Source organism: Macrobrachium nipponense, chromosome 15 (genome assembly GCF_015104395.2).
Source record: "Macrobrachium nipponense isolate FS-2020 chromosome 15, ASM1510439v2, whole genome shotgun sequence".
Classification (NCBI taxonomy): domain Eukaryota; kingdom Metazoa; phylum Arthropoda; class Malacostraca; order Decapoda; family Palaemonidae; genus Macrobrachium; species Macrobrachium nipponense.
In genome coordinates this window covers 67,698,629-67,713,654 of record NC_087208.1, presented here as the reverse complement: position 1 = coordinate 67,713,654, position 15,026 = coordinate 67,698,629, and the positions used below count along the sequence as shown (strand labels likewise).

Genomic DNA, 15,026 nt, shown 5'->3' with positions numbered 1-15,026 from the left:
TATATGATATATTATATATTATAATATATATATAACTAGTTGACCTACTGCACTGCCAGGAAAACTGAATGCGGGCATGGGTAGGGGAGGGAAGAGGAAGGGGGAGTTTCTAAAGTATAGTACAGCAGTGAGTTATCAGTACATTTGTGCAGTTTGTTGAGGACAGATCCTTGCACAATTCTCCTCCACTTTGCTGTGCAGTTTATTTCACATAATTGATAACAGGTTCGACTGTTGTTGAAAGGGAGACAGGCTCATGTTCAGCGGAGATGATTTTTCTCTTCTAATACAGAAATGTAATTTCCCCTTCCCATACCCTCCCCCTCTATCTTCCCCTCACCCTCCCATCCCTTTCCTCTGCCAAATTCCACCACCCCATCCCTCTTCCTTTCTTTTTCCATCCCCCTACCACTTACCCTTCCCTTTCCCTCTCTCTCTCCCCCCTTTTCCCCCCTACCCACCCCTACCATAGCCTTTCATTCACAGTTTTCCCGGCCAGTGCCGGTAGTCAGCTATTAAATTTGATCCTCTTTAAACTCTGAATTCACACATGTCTGTGGGTTTTCCAGTGTAAGCGAGTATCAAATATGTACTACTCCCAAAAATTTTGTGATTTAGCCAATTGGTATACTATGATTTCTGACTGTTAAATCTATTTCTTCACTTTGACAAGTTGTGTAAATTTGATGACAAAGTCTGGGCACAGGGCATTTTTCTGTAAAGGAAGTGAAAGTCTATGAAACACACGGTTACAGACCGTTTGTGCTGGACTTCGTCTACACTTTAGTCGCTGGTTACTGAAGCCTAAAGGAATCTCAGTATGTTAATATTAATCACATTGTCTGTTACATGTGCCGTCATTGTGATATTTCTTTAAATATGTATGTGAAATGTAATGCCACTTACCATATTTATATCTTTAGTAAAAACTCAAACAATGATTTATTATTTTAGTTTTAATCATGTTCCAATGACCTCTGTATCACCTTCAGTATTAACTATATTGTTAAATGGCTATTTTTTGACATGAACAACAATAAGTCACCTATATATATGCATCTAGTCCAGCGTTTCTTAACATTTTTGGACCTCAGCACCCATTTTGGTCAGGCCAAAGCAGTCCAGCACCCCCTACTATTGGTTAACACCTAGTTACTACAAGGATAGAGAAAAGCGCAGTACATCTTGACCATATATTTGGTTCATTCTCCAAAACAAAAACAGTAATTATGGCAATAGCATTGGAAAAAAACAACAAGAAAATAAAGGAAAGATCATGGACAAACTCAATAAAAAATACTCATCAATGCGATTTGTGTTGTTGCTTATGTACAACTAGTTGTTTTATAAACTTTAACCTAAAAATCAGGTTAAATGTTATTGAATTTAAAAAATAAAAAAGCATTAAAAATACATTTGTCCAAACGTAATCCTTCACTACAGAAACACTGATATTTTACTGCCACATACGAGACTTTCTGCAGCACCCCGTGGGGGTGCTAGCACCCAAGGTTGAGAAACACTTAATTCTAATTTGTGTGAACAGCTGTGATTGGCGAGATGCGTCTGATCAGGCATCCACATTAATTTTGCACTCAGACTTCTTAACAACAATTAGAAATTTGTATCCACTCCTTATGAAATATTATAGGGTCTACTTAAGGTAGACCGCAGTAAAAACTGGTTTACAGACTCATTGAGTTGCTCCCCTCCACGGAAATCTTTAGTAAAAGGCGAAAGATTTATGCGTTTTGAAGGGAAGCCAGAGCTACCTGACCACAGATTTTTCGCCGTTCTCCTTTCCCTGACTGATGACGGCTAGTGGACGTAGTTTTATACAAAAAAAGTACATTTGTAGAAAATGTTCAATCCTTTTAACTATCATTTGTAATTCTAGAAATTTTGCAAAACCTATAACATATAAAACAAGCTTGACATTGTAAGAGAAAAGCGATTTTCATGTGAAATAACTATAAATAACATATCAAAGAGTATCGTCCATGGATAACCTCTCTTAGTCGTCTTGAACAAAAACACCAGGCAAAGTCCAAGGGTCGGTAACACTAAAGCAATTGTCTAAGGGTCCACATCAGGTCTCCTATACCCATTCACACTTAAAACACTTGCCATTACCAGCCTGAAGTCAATTTAACTCAAATCAATCAACCAACCTTAATTGTTTCCAATGTTTTTAAAACCAGAATTATCAGATTTTCCAATTTTCCTAAGTGGAATATGAAGGACAGGCTTATAACTAAGTCACTGAAAAACATGGTGAGCTTTGTCTTAAAAGTTGTGTATTTATTATTATTATTATTATTATTATTATTAGAAAGTAGTTTAACCTGGCAACTAAGCTGACTCAGCTCTCATAGAGCTGTCCTGAAGGATTAGAACTGGGACTGAATAGTTAATTCGGTCTGACGATGAATGAGTAAAAATTAAACAAAAAACTTCACAAAGGTACACAAACACTAACACTGGAACACATGCATATAATAAATACATTTACTAATGTATTCATGCATACATAAAAAAAATAAAATCTGAATAAGTTATGTAGCATTTAATAATTTTGTTTGTAGAATTCATTAAATGGTCTATACTTGAACTTATATTTTATTAACTAAATTACATCTCTTCATGGCCATATTAATTGGAATGACTGAAATTTCTCCGATTTATTACAAAAAGGTAACAATCACTACTGGTCATACTTTGAACATATACACTACACGTCTGACTGTTATTGTATTTCTCAGACTCAGGAGTCGCTTGCCATGTGGGCTGTTTACTAAGTGCCCATGTGTCAGACGAGTATGGCTTATACATAGACGTGTTTCCTCACTGGACGAGTGTGGGTTCTGTACTCATTTACCAATCTGGTAACCTGAGTTCACTTCCTGAAACCGCCAAAGTGGAATCAGAGAAATTTATTTCTGGTGATTAGAAATGAATTTCTCGATATAATGTGGTTCGAATCACATTACTAAAGCCCCATCTACACAGTCGAGCTTTGCCTGACGAACTTTGTTCGATGAGACATCAAGTGGGAAAAGTCAGAACCTTATCCCCTGTTTCTCCGCTTCAGACGTCACATCGAACAGAGTTCATTGAGAGTGTGGATGGGCCTTACAACACCAATTGGTTCCTAGCCACATAAAAAATCTAATCCTTGTGCCAAGCCTTAGGAGAGCTGTTAATCAGCTCAGTGGTCTGGTAAAACTAAGTTATACTTATTGGGTTCCTCACTGGACAAGTGGGTTGCATACTCGACTATCAATCTGGTAGCCTGAGTTCACTTCACGCAGCCATCAGTGAGGAATCAGACGAAATTCTTTCTGGTGATTAAAAATTCATATCTTGATATAATGTGGTTCGGATCCCACAATAAGCTGTAGGTCATATTGCTAAGTTACCGAATGGTTCCCAGCCACAAAGAAAAAATTAATCCTTCAGGCCAGCACTAGGAGAGCTGTTAACCCTTAAAACGCCTATTGGACATATTAAACGTCAACGAAAATTGTCTGTCGGGTGCTCAATCGACGTGTGGTATGTCAACGCAAAATAGTTTTTTTTTAATTTGTGGAAAAGTAGTTATAGGCCTACTAGGCAAAAACTTTTGAATCACACACCTTGAGATATGCTGGGAGCTCACGGATCAAGCTGTTGTTTTGTTTACAAGTGTTACCCAGGTGCGCATGCGCGAAATGCTTTCTTCTCGCACCAGCAAGCATCAGCGATGCCTCGTCCGAGTGCGATCTTTTGCCGCAATCGTGTTTTGCCGAACTTTTGCGAGAGTTGAGTCTTTGTGGTGGTACAAGACGTACTTAGAGATGTCTGAATGTTGAATGGAGCACGAAAAGCACGTTTTACCTCTCGGGAGGGATCGTGTGAGATGTATTTTGGACTTGGATGCTGGTGAGGGACCAAGCACCCAAGATGACCTAGTTCCTCAACACCGTTCCGTGCGGCCTCGTGTGGCCGAAAGTGTTCAAGCACCACATTGTGTGCCTCATGTGCCTTCTACAACCCCTAAGAAGCATCGGGGTGTCCTGAGGGGCATTTGTAGGCATTTGGGAGGCCTCAAACCAAAGGACATAGACGATTACTTGTTGGAGCTTGATCGGGAGCAGGTCGCAAGTCCTCATTTTGATGGCGGTTGGTCATCTAGTGACGAGGACATCACTCCCGATGTTAATGATGATGAATATTTGCCCCCAATGTTCGTACGAGGGTCACAGGCTGAAAGTGAGTTGGAGTTTAGTAGTTTTAGTGCGTATGAGGGGGAGTCTGAGGAGGAGGAGGAGGAGGAGGAAAGGAGGAGGGGAGGAGGAGGAGGGAAACGGAGGAGGAGTTGTCGTCGTTTAGTTTTGTTGTTGATGATGACACAGAAAGTGAGGGCCTAAGTGAGGGAGATGGGAGAGTGGGGGGTTTCGAGTGCGAAACTGTGCCCTAGCACATGCGAGGGTGCGCGCATGGGCACGTAGAAGGTCAGAACGTCGTGCCAGCCAAGGTGAAGGCCGTTCGTCCGAGAGTACTGAGGGGTGGTCGGACGACCCCACCCCACCTAACATGCACCCATTCACGGCAGCACCTGGGCTCACCATACCTGTTCCTCTCACTGCTCTGAGGTTCATTCAGCTGTTCCTTACGTGGGAATTGCTGGAATACCTGGTAGCAGAGATGGCAGACTACACTCGGTACTGCCGTGATGAACTACAGACGACGTTGTCGTATTGCTGGCAGGGCGGGCTGCAAACCTCATGGCAAGGCGCATTTTTTGGGATATATTGCAGGTGGAATTTTTTGTTTAAGTATGCCCAATGTGCCCAGCATTATGGCCCGTGATAGTTTCCTGCATTGGACATATGTATTCAATGCCTTCAACTGAAGGGCCATACCCCGGAATAACCCCAATCAACCTCATCTTAGTCCGCCCAGTGTTGGATTACATTCGTGAACGGTGGGCAAATTTCAAGTGGTTCCTGGCAAGAACCTTTCTTTGGATGAGGGGATGATGCCTTACAAAAGACGTCTTAGCATAAAAGTGTTACACCCCAAGAAGCCAAAGAAATATGGAGTGAAACTTTTTTTTATTACGGAGTCCAACACTGGATACATCGTGGACTAATCAGTGTATTCCGGCGTCTTCTCCACGCTGCGTGACACTGTGTTCGGTCTTCTGGATCGTTTCCGTAACCAGGGATACCACCTGTTTATTGATAATTATTATGACTCGGTATCCCTGGCCCAGGAACTGTATGAAGCCGGTGTGCACGTCAGTGGTACCCTTCAGTTGGTGCATGGGGCCCCGAATGTCCTCAAGAGGTTTGCTAGCCAGCTTCAACATCTGGAAAGAGGAGAGACAGTGGCGGTGGAAGGGAGCTGTCTTCGTCATCTGTTGAAATGGGGTCCGACTCGTTCCCATGATTACGACGAGTCATGAGCCTATCCAAGAAGAGGTCGTCCAGCGGAAGAAGACACATCGGTTAGGGCCGAGTTACGTATTGAGGAGTTCGTTGTCCAGTGGCCTATTCTCATTGAGCACTACAACAGGCACATGGGAGGAGTTGATCTCTTTGATCAACTCATCCAGTATTATCCCTTCGCCAGAAGAACCAGGAGGTGGACACAGAAGCTCCTCAAATACATACTTCAGTTGGCCCTCCAGAATGCCTACATCCTCTACTGTGGGTACAATTCCGACCCCCGGAGGTTGCCCCACTTCCATCACCGGCCCCCTGGCTCCGAGCTCCAGATCTGCCCCACCCCTAGAGAAAAGGACAGATGTTAGGAGGGCCAACTTCGGTCGTTCCTGCTCCTGCAGCTGACTGCCACTGCCCCTGCTGCCTCTGCCCCTGATGCCGACCACCCTTGATGATCCCGCCCGTGCTCAGATAACGACTTCTCGTTCGGATAGGTGTGACCCTGTGTGTCGGCTGCAGACAGGGGATCACACACTGGAGCTCCTACAAGGGTGCAGGCAGAAATGGTGCCGGGTGTGCCATATGAATGGCAGAAGGAGAGACACCCGTACTGCTGCCCATCAGCAGTAAGGGCGTGCACGTATCCCTCCTTCACCTGTACCTCGTCATGTCGAGAGGAAAAAATGCAAGACTCTTCAATGGAGGAGGGAGACAACATGAATAGAAAGAAGAGTCAGGATAATGAGTGAGTATTCTGCATTGATTTTTTATTTAGTTTTATATTTATTACAAAATTTTTATATACCTATTTGTTTTTTATACTATGACATTTTATGCAAAAAAGTTTTTCACCTGCATCCTTTTAGTTATGTATTCATACCAGAATAAAAAAATGTAATATATATATATATATATATATATATATATATATAGATATATATATATATATATATATATATATATATATATATAGGGTAAACAAAAAATCTACCATTCAAGTAATATTCAATCATTTATCTTCATTTTGAAGCAAATTGGAAGTCTCTAAACACAATACTCCGATTTATGAGGTGATTTTTTAAAAAAAAGTTTTCCTCCCTTCCGCGCACAGTATCTCGGCGGCAAATCTCCGAAATGCTCGAGTCACATTGTCGTAATATTTGCGCTGTTTCATATTAGCCTTTATATAGAGTTCTATATATGAAAATGTGCGAAATTTTATGTAGGATACAACAATATATAACTCATAGTCGTAGCTTTTATCATTTTTGAAATATTTGCATATAAATCACGATAATTAGAAAAAATTAGACATTCGGTCAACTTTGACTGCACCGAAAAATTGGTCGAAAAACGCAATAGTAAGCTAAAACAGGTTTACATTCTAGTAATATTCAATCATTTATCTTCATTTTAAAACAAATTGGAAGTATCTAGCACAATATTTTGATTTATGGTGAATTTTTGAAAAATCTTTTTCCTTCCTTCTGTGTGCAGTATTTTGGCGGCAAATCTCCGAAATGCTTGAGTCACATTGTCGTAATATTTGCGCCGTTTCATATTAGCCGTTATATAGAGTTCTAGATATGAAAATGTGCAAAATTTCATGTAGGATACAACAATAAATAACTCATAGTCGTAGCTTTTATCATTTTTGAAATATTTGCATATAAATAACGATAATTAGAAAAAATTCTACATTTGTTCAACTTTGACTCGACCAAAATGGTAAAAAAAACGCAATTGTAAGCTACAACTCTTTCAGTCTAGTAATATTCAATCATTTATTCTTCATTTTCAAACAAAATGAAGTCTCTAGAACAATATTTCAATTTATGGTGAATTTAATATACATTTTCCGTTACGTCGGCGCGCGGTATCTCGGCGTCAAATCTCCGAAATGCTTGAGTCACATTTTCGTAATATTTGCGCCGCTTCGTATTAGCCGTTATACAGAGTTCTATATATGAAAATGTGCGCAATTTCATGTAGGATACAACAAAAAATAACTCATTGACGTAGCTTTTATCATTTTTGAAATATTTGCATATAAATCACAATTAGAAAAAATTCGACATTCAGTCAACTTTGACTTGACCGAAATGGTCAAAACACGCAATTGTAAGCTAAAACTGTTACATTCTAGTAATATTCAATCATTTATCTTCATTTTGAAACAAAATGAGAGGCTCTAGCACAATATTTTGATTTATGGTGAAATTTTGAAAAACTTTTTCCTTTCCTCCGCGAGCTCGGTATCTCAGATCAAATCTACGAAATGCTTGAGTCACATGTCGTAATATTTGCACCATTTCATATTAGCCGTATATAGTTCTGTAAATGGAAAATGTGCGCAATTTCATGTAAGGATAAACATAAAAAATACCTCATTGGTCATAGCTTTGATTATTTTTGAAATATTTGAACATAAAATCACGATAAATAAAATAATTCGACATTCGGTCAATTTCCACTCGACCGAAATAGTCGAAAAACGCAATTGTAAGCTAAAACTCTTACAGGCTAGTAATATTCAATCAATTACCTTCATTTTGCAACAAACTGGAAGTCTCTAGCACAATACAGTGGTACCTCGAGATACGAAATTAATCCATTCCGAGGCAGCGTTCGTATCATGAGCTTTTCGTATCTTGGACCGCATTTTACATGTAAAATGGGTAATCCATTCCAAGCCCTCCAAAAACACCCCAGTACATGTCATAATAAAGCTAAATTGACCTATAAACAATGAAATACTAGAACAATTTGTACCATTCAATACCTAACTTAATACATACTGCTAATACACCTGTAAATAAAGTGTATTAGTGTACATGGTATACAAGAAATACTGTACGTACATATGTACGTATGTAGTAAAATGTGGAAGTTCACCTTTCGAGTGAGGCTATCTCCGAAAGTGGCGACAGAGGAGGAGGACAAAACGGATATATGTACATTTTAACTAACTTACGAAACCTTCCCCCCCCCCCTTTTTTTTTTTCTTTTTTTCCAAATTTCAACTTCTTTACCACTTTCAACTTTCTGTTTTTTAGTATCACTTGGTTCTTCCTTTTTGCTTACTACTCCTACTAAAGGCCTCTTTAAAAAAATAACTATCCAAGGAAGATTACTTCTGCCTACTTTTGACAACATTCTTGAAATGATTCAAACTAAACGTCATCGACTGTGTAAGCATACGACCTGTGTAAGCCTTTTCGGGGTGTCTCTTTTCTACGAATGACGCACCTTATGAAAAGCAGCTAGAGCATCCTTAATTTCTGCTGTTGTCATAGAGTTGTCATCCTCCTCCTCGGTGCTGCTAGAGAACTCCTCTTGAACGATGTTATTTTGCATGGCCTCCAACTACTTCAGGTCATCCGTCGTAAGCTCCTCTTAGTGCTCCTCGAGAAGGTCATTGATGTCGTCCTCGTCGACGACCAACCCCATGGACTTGCCGAGTGCAACGATCTCGTCAAGATCTGGTTGCGAAACAGTTTCAGGATCGTCAACTGTTTCTGAATCTGCAGCACCAGCTTCGCCCACGTCGAATCCCTCGAAGTCTCGGGCGGATACGGCATCAGGCCAGAGTTCCTCCACGAGGAATTCAAGGTTCCCCTCGAAACCTCCTGCCAAGCTTGGTCGATGAGTCGGATGCATATTACAATATCGAAATGCTCCTTCCAAAATTCACGCAAAGTAAGGTTTGTGGCATCAGTGATGTAGAAACATCTCTTGAAAAGATGTTTTGTATACAGCTTCTTGAAGTTTGATATCACTTGCTGGTCCATGGGCTGGAGGAGAGGGGTGGTGTTAGGTGGAAGATAAAGAACCTTGATGAAGGAATACTCCATTAGGATATCTTCTCGAGGCAGGAGGGTGAGCAGGGGCATTGTCCAACACCAGCAGGCATTTCAGAGGGGGCGCTTCTCTTCCAAGAATTTCTTCACTGTCGGGCCGAAACACAGATTTACCCACTCGGTGAACAAAAGCCTCGTTACCCAAGCTTTTTGCATTAGCCCCTCCACATCATGGAAGCTTCCCCTTAAGCATTTTGTGGGCCTTGAAGGCTCGAGGAGTCGGAATGATAGACAAATAGGGCTTCTTACCTTACAATCCCCACTGGCGTTCGAACAAAGTGCGAGCGTAAGCCTGTCTTTCATAGCCTTATGCCTGGGTAGCTTCTTCTCTTCCTGCGTGATGTACGTCCGACGAGGTATTTTTTTTCCAAAAAAACCCAGTCATCACAGTTGAAAACTTGCTGAGAACTGTAGCCTTCCTTGATCATCATCTCGTTGAACATCTTTTTAAAGGCTTCCGCTGCTTTCGTGTCCGAGCTGGCCGCCTCCCCATGCCGCACCATCGAATGGATGCCAGTCCGTTCACAGAATTTCTTGAACCACCCATGCGAAGCCTTGAAGTCTGGGGTTGGTGTTGATGTCCCTTCTCCTCCTTCGTCTTCGGTCTGGGCAATCAAATTGCCGAAAATAGCACTGGCCTTGTGGCCGATTGCCGTCTCCGTTATTGTATCGCCAGCGATTTCTTTGTCTTTTATCCAGACAAGAAGAGGCCTTTCCATTTCATCATGCACATGGGTCCTCTTGCTGGACAAAATAGTGACGCCCTTGGAAGGTGTAGCAGCTTTGATGACATTCTTCTGCTTAAGGATGGTGCCTATTGTTGATGGATTTCGGCCGTATTCCTTGGCGATCACACTCAATCGCATTACCAGTCTTCATACTTCTTGATAATCTCCATCTTCGTCTCCAAAAAGAGCATCCTCTTCTTTCCGTGAATTTCAACTTGGGACCCATGACTATGTATATACTGTACGTAATTTTGTTATGTAGTACATATAAGTGTGTAGTAAAGTTCTCACACAACACGATAAAGTATACTACAACGAAATCACTAACGAATGTATGTTAATAAACGAAATTGTTAGAACGAATGAATACCACGTGCTTAACCCTTTGATTACGCCTGGGATGAGATCTCACAGGTCCCCAGAACCAGGAATTTTTCTGACTGGAGTCACCTGTAGTATGCTACCAGACGCACGAAAACGTAAACAATCATTGTAACAGCTCGTTTCTTTGTTGTTTTCCTACAAATTAACCTGATTTAGTTTTATGATAATATTTTGTTATAGTAGTCATCCGTAATATATAATAATATAATTATGTAAACATCACAAATAAATAAAAACACATCATATGTACTATATATCGGGGTTTACTGTTGCCAGAGGTATGAGTACTTCACTAATTGCGGACGATACACATTTTTTTTTTCTTTTTATTCATTTTGAATCCCCGAAACACATCTACAGCACAGTTGAATATTAGTGTTAATAGTTATTTGCATATCCGCCAGAAAAAAAATAATCATGAAAATATTGATCATTTTTATGTTTCCGCTTACAAAATTGAGATTTATTATTTTTTAGAGAGAGAGAGAGAGATTTACCAAGATCACACCCTCTAATTGTTCAACAATAACTCCAATAGGCGCAATTACAATAATGGTTGTAAATGAGGACATCACTGATATTATTAACCCCATTTCTGAATGTACTTCATAGCAATAAAAAGTAACCAGTCGACAAGAAATACTATACGTAGTTTTAGAAATTATGATTTATGAACGCTTTGGGAGCTCTTATATAAGACTAGCATGGAATTTGTCCTGTCTTCGATTTTACCATTCAGACGTACACTTAGATTTATAAAACTCTTGACTATGGGAGATTTACGAATATATTTAGTACTTTATGTCAATCATGCTTTATATTTCAACGATATAGAATTAACTTCTAATAAACTTATTATACATTCTTGGAAATAAATAGGAATTTTATCTATTCAAGATTACATTTTTTTTAGATGTATGTAGGAATTCTTCTCAGATATTTACATTATTTGTTACACCATTATTCTAAGACTACTATTTAGAAAAAATAACTATCTCCGACACTTCCAGATAATGAGAAATACCTTGTCTTACCGGGAAAGTGTTTATGTGAGAGAGAGAGAGAGAGAGAGAGAGAGAGAGAGAGAGAGAGAGAGAGAGAGAGATACTGAGAATACCGTGTTACTTACCGGGCAAAGTGTTTATGAGAGAGAGATGAGAGAGAGAAGTTTTGAAGAGGAGAGATGAGCGAGAGGAGAGGACGTAGGAGAGCAGGAAATACACACACAAAATTGCGCGCGCGCGCAGGCACACACACATATATATATATATATATATATATAGATATATATATATATATATATATATATCTATGTATGTATATAAGATATGTACATTAGGTCGGTGACAATCGTATATGCATTGCGCATGTAGCAGGTGACGGTCGACGCAGGTAGTATTTGAGATGCCGGAATCCTTTTGATGAAAATGACTCGGTTGTTGTTTTATGCTCTCATTTACCTGCCACCTGCGTTGAGTTTTGTGTACCGCGGAACGCTGGAATGACTACCTTGGGAATAGCGCTGGGATTACCCTGTATCCCTCTGACAGATTCAATTCATTGTTTGATAGATGATAGCGGTCAAAAGTCAGGGGAAAGTGGAAATCGTATTAGCAGCCGGTGATAAAGGAAGATTCCAAAAGCCGCCATTGTCAATGAAAGAAGGAACGGGAGACCGTCAGGACTTGAGATAATCCCGTGGCCCTATTTTCAAGCTAATATTCCGACGTCCACGCCCACCAAATTCGATAAAGGCGGAAGGTACAAGGCAGGTCATTTCTGTCAAAGGACAAGGCAGGTCATTTCTGTCAAAGGACACGAGCATCTCAGGATACCACCCACGTCGTTTGTCACACCTGCATGTGACATGTAAACACGATTGTCACCTACCTACATTCACTACGATCAATATTATAGACCACTGTTGCTCAAAAAACTAAAAATATATAATCGTGTAGTGTATGCAGCGTTTCGTGGACTCTAGAGATAAAAGTACATACCTTCATACATACAAATATGCATGCATGCATACAAATAACCATACATACAAGCGTACACATACAAAGAAATAAAGAAAATATGTATATGTTATATATACATATATATGTATGTATGAATGTATGTACCTATAAATCGAGTGTATATACATACATACATGTATGCATGTATACATACAAACATTCAAACAAACACATACTACCTAATATATATATATATATATATATATATATATTAGGTGTGTGTTTTTTTGTTTGAATGTTTATATGTATACATGCTATGTATGTATGTTTACACTCTAGAGATATAAGTACATACCTTCATACATACATACAAATATGCATGCATGCATACATACATAAAAGCAATCCACATACAAATAGATAAATAAATAATAAATATTTACATGTAAATATATATGTATCTATGAATGTATGTAATTTTTTTTTTTATATATCAAGAGTATATATTCATACATACATACATACATATACGCATGTATACATGCAAACATACAAAGCAAACACACATACCCACTGTTGATCAAAGCAGTAATTGTGCAGGTGACTATCGTGTTTACATGTCACATGTTTTCCGAGATACGTAGACATAAATGCTTTTACCGACTAGAACCAGATACGCCGAGGTTTTCATCTACCAATAGTCTGTAGATTTATTATAAAATCGAGAATACAATCCGTTTGGGCATCACAAAGTTCCAATATTTTCACTCCAAATCGACTTCTTTTATTTGGAATATTTTGCTGAAACTAAGCCTTCCCTTCCATACCATCAAACTTTCATCTATGCATAAATCTTGGAAAGATTGAAATTTTTCCTGATTTGCTACGCACATTGACGAACAACTAGTTTATTTATCTATTTTATTTCATTTTTATCTGGGTCTCTCCTGTGAATTATCAACGAAATGTTTTTTTCCCTTGTGAATTGTCAACGAAATGTAGAGCTAGAATTCGATGAAATCTGTCCCTTGCCATCAGCCTTCTCATCTCCTTTTGTCTAGTTTGCCTCAAGCGTAATCAAGTAATCAAACGATGCGACGTTTACTTAGATGCGACATGATCATAATCACACACAGGAAGCGTACCATTTCGTTCAACAGTAACCTGGGCAAACTTTCGCATATATTTTGGTACTGCATCTCCAATTGTAATCAACAAGGAATCTTTATAATGGTTTGTCTCTCTAATAGTCAACCACATAAAGTCGTTATCGAAAAATTGAAAAACATGATCTACTTCGGGAGTACTTCCTTTGAATTTTCATTCGCATTACATCTTGACGTAATGCCCTGCCACTGCCGTCAAATACAAATCTCAGGCTGGAAACTTACTGGGCAAACCACTCCCACATCACCTGAGTCAACTCGCAGTCGCTGTATCCGACTTCTTTCGTTAGGTAGCAGATTTTCGTTATTTTTACTGTCGGTTGAAATTTCATCACTGTCTCTTGCACCAGGCGTATTATACATTTAATTGCCTTCTAAATCCCATTCATTTTCATATCTAGAAAAATTAACCAAGAAAGTCTACAAAATAATTATCGTCATCGAGAGCTCTTCTCTCGATCTGCCGGCGGTCAAGCTCGAAGATGTCGTACGCTTGACTCTCTCCTACGACATATTGATGAAAAATAATGAATTTTTGGGAAATGCACACATTTATATGAATTCACAGTATGACAACTGGCAGATTGTAACCATATCAAGAAAAAACAGGCCAACAGTTCAATCATCAGTCTTCCACATGAGAGGAAATTGCCAGTGACCGTATACGATACACACGTGTTCTGGGATACCTTAGGAAACGTATCGTACGACCCCAGTTGTATTCAAAGGGTTAAGATACCGATGATGTCGTGCAGTAGCCGAAGAAGCACGCCGCTACCTAGATGCATCATGGGAGGGATGCTGACCAATAGGAGAGAAGGATCTCATGGCAGTGACTAGCATCAGAAACAATGGGGAAGCGGGAGGATGGTGGCGAGTCGAGTTTCAAAATTGTTATCGGTGGTGGGCGGGCGAATCTCGGACTTTACAGCAACAACTTTTCGTATCTTGAACAATTTTCGTATGTAGAGCCATAAAATGTTTCGTATTTGCTTTCCTATCTTGAGTTTTTCGTAAGTTGGAGCCTTTCGTATCTCGAGGTACCACTGTTATTTCGATTTATGGTGAATTTTTGAAAAAAAATTTTTGTTACATCCGCACATTACAAATTCTTGCATCATTTTGTGATAACATTTTCTCTATGTGCTTTGAATCGTTTTACAATGTGTTACATACCAAAATGATAGCAATTTAGTGCACAATACAACGAAAAAATATTAACTCATTAGTTTTAACCGTTTTGCTCACAGCACGATTTTTATACAATTATATGAAATTTTTTTTTCGTGCTGTCATATATTCCAATACTTATATATGATATTGATATTTTTTTTCACTTCTGATGGTTGCATACTAAACCTCAGGCAATGACAAAAAAAAAAAAAGGAGCCAAAAATGAACTCTTAATCTGAAAAATAAGTGTGCTGTGACTTTTGTTTTTTATAAAGTTTTTTTCCGCTTCGGCGCTCACTCCCTAACCCCTCCGGCATACGGGAGA

The 15,026-nt window shown here is 39.3% G+C and overlaps 1 protein-coding gene and 1 non-coding gene across 2 annotated transcripts in view; one reads left to right on the top strand and one right to left on the bottom strand.

Annotated features, from left to right (window-relative positions):
* Positions 1 to 15,026, top strand: part of LOC135195037 (BLOC-1-related complex subunit 5-like) — a 579,421-nt gene that overhangs the window by 228,893 nt on the left and 335,502 nt on the right.
* LOC135195117 (U5 spliceosomal RNA) lies at positions 1,651 to 1,771 on the bottom strand. Its single transcript, XR_010310082.1, has one exon. It is a non-coding gene; the product is annotated as a U5 spliceosomal RNA (small nuclear RNA).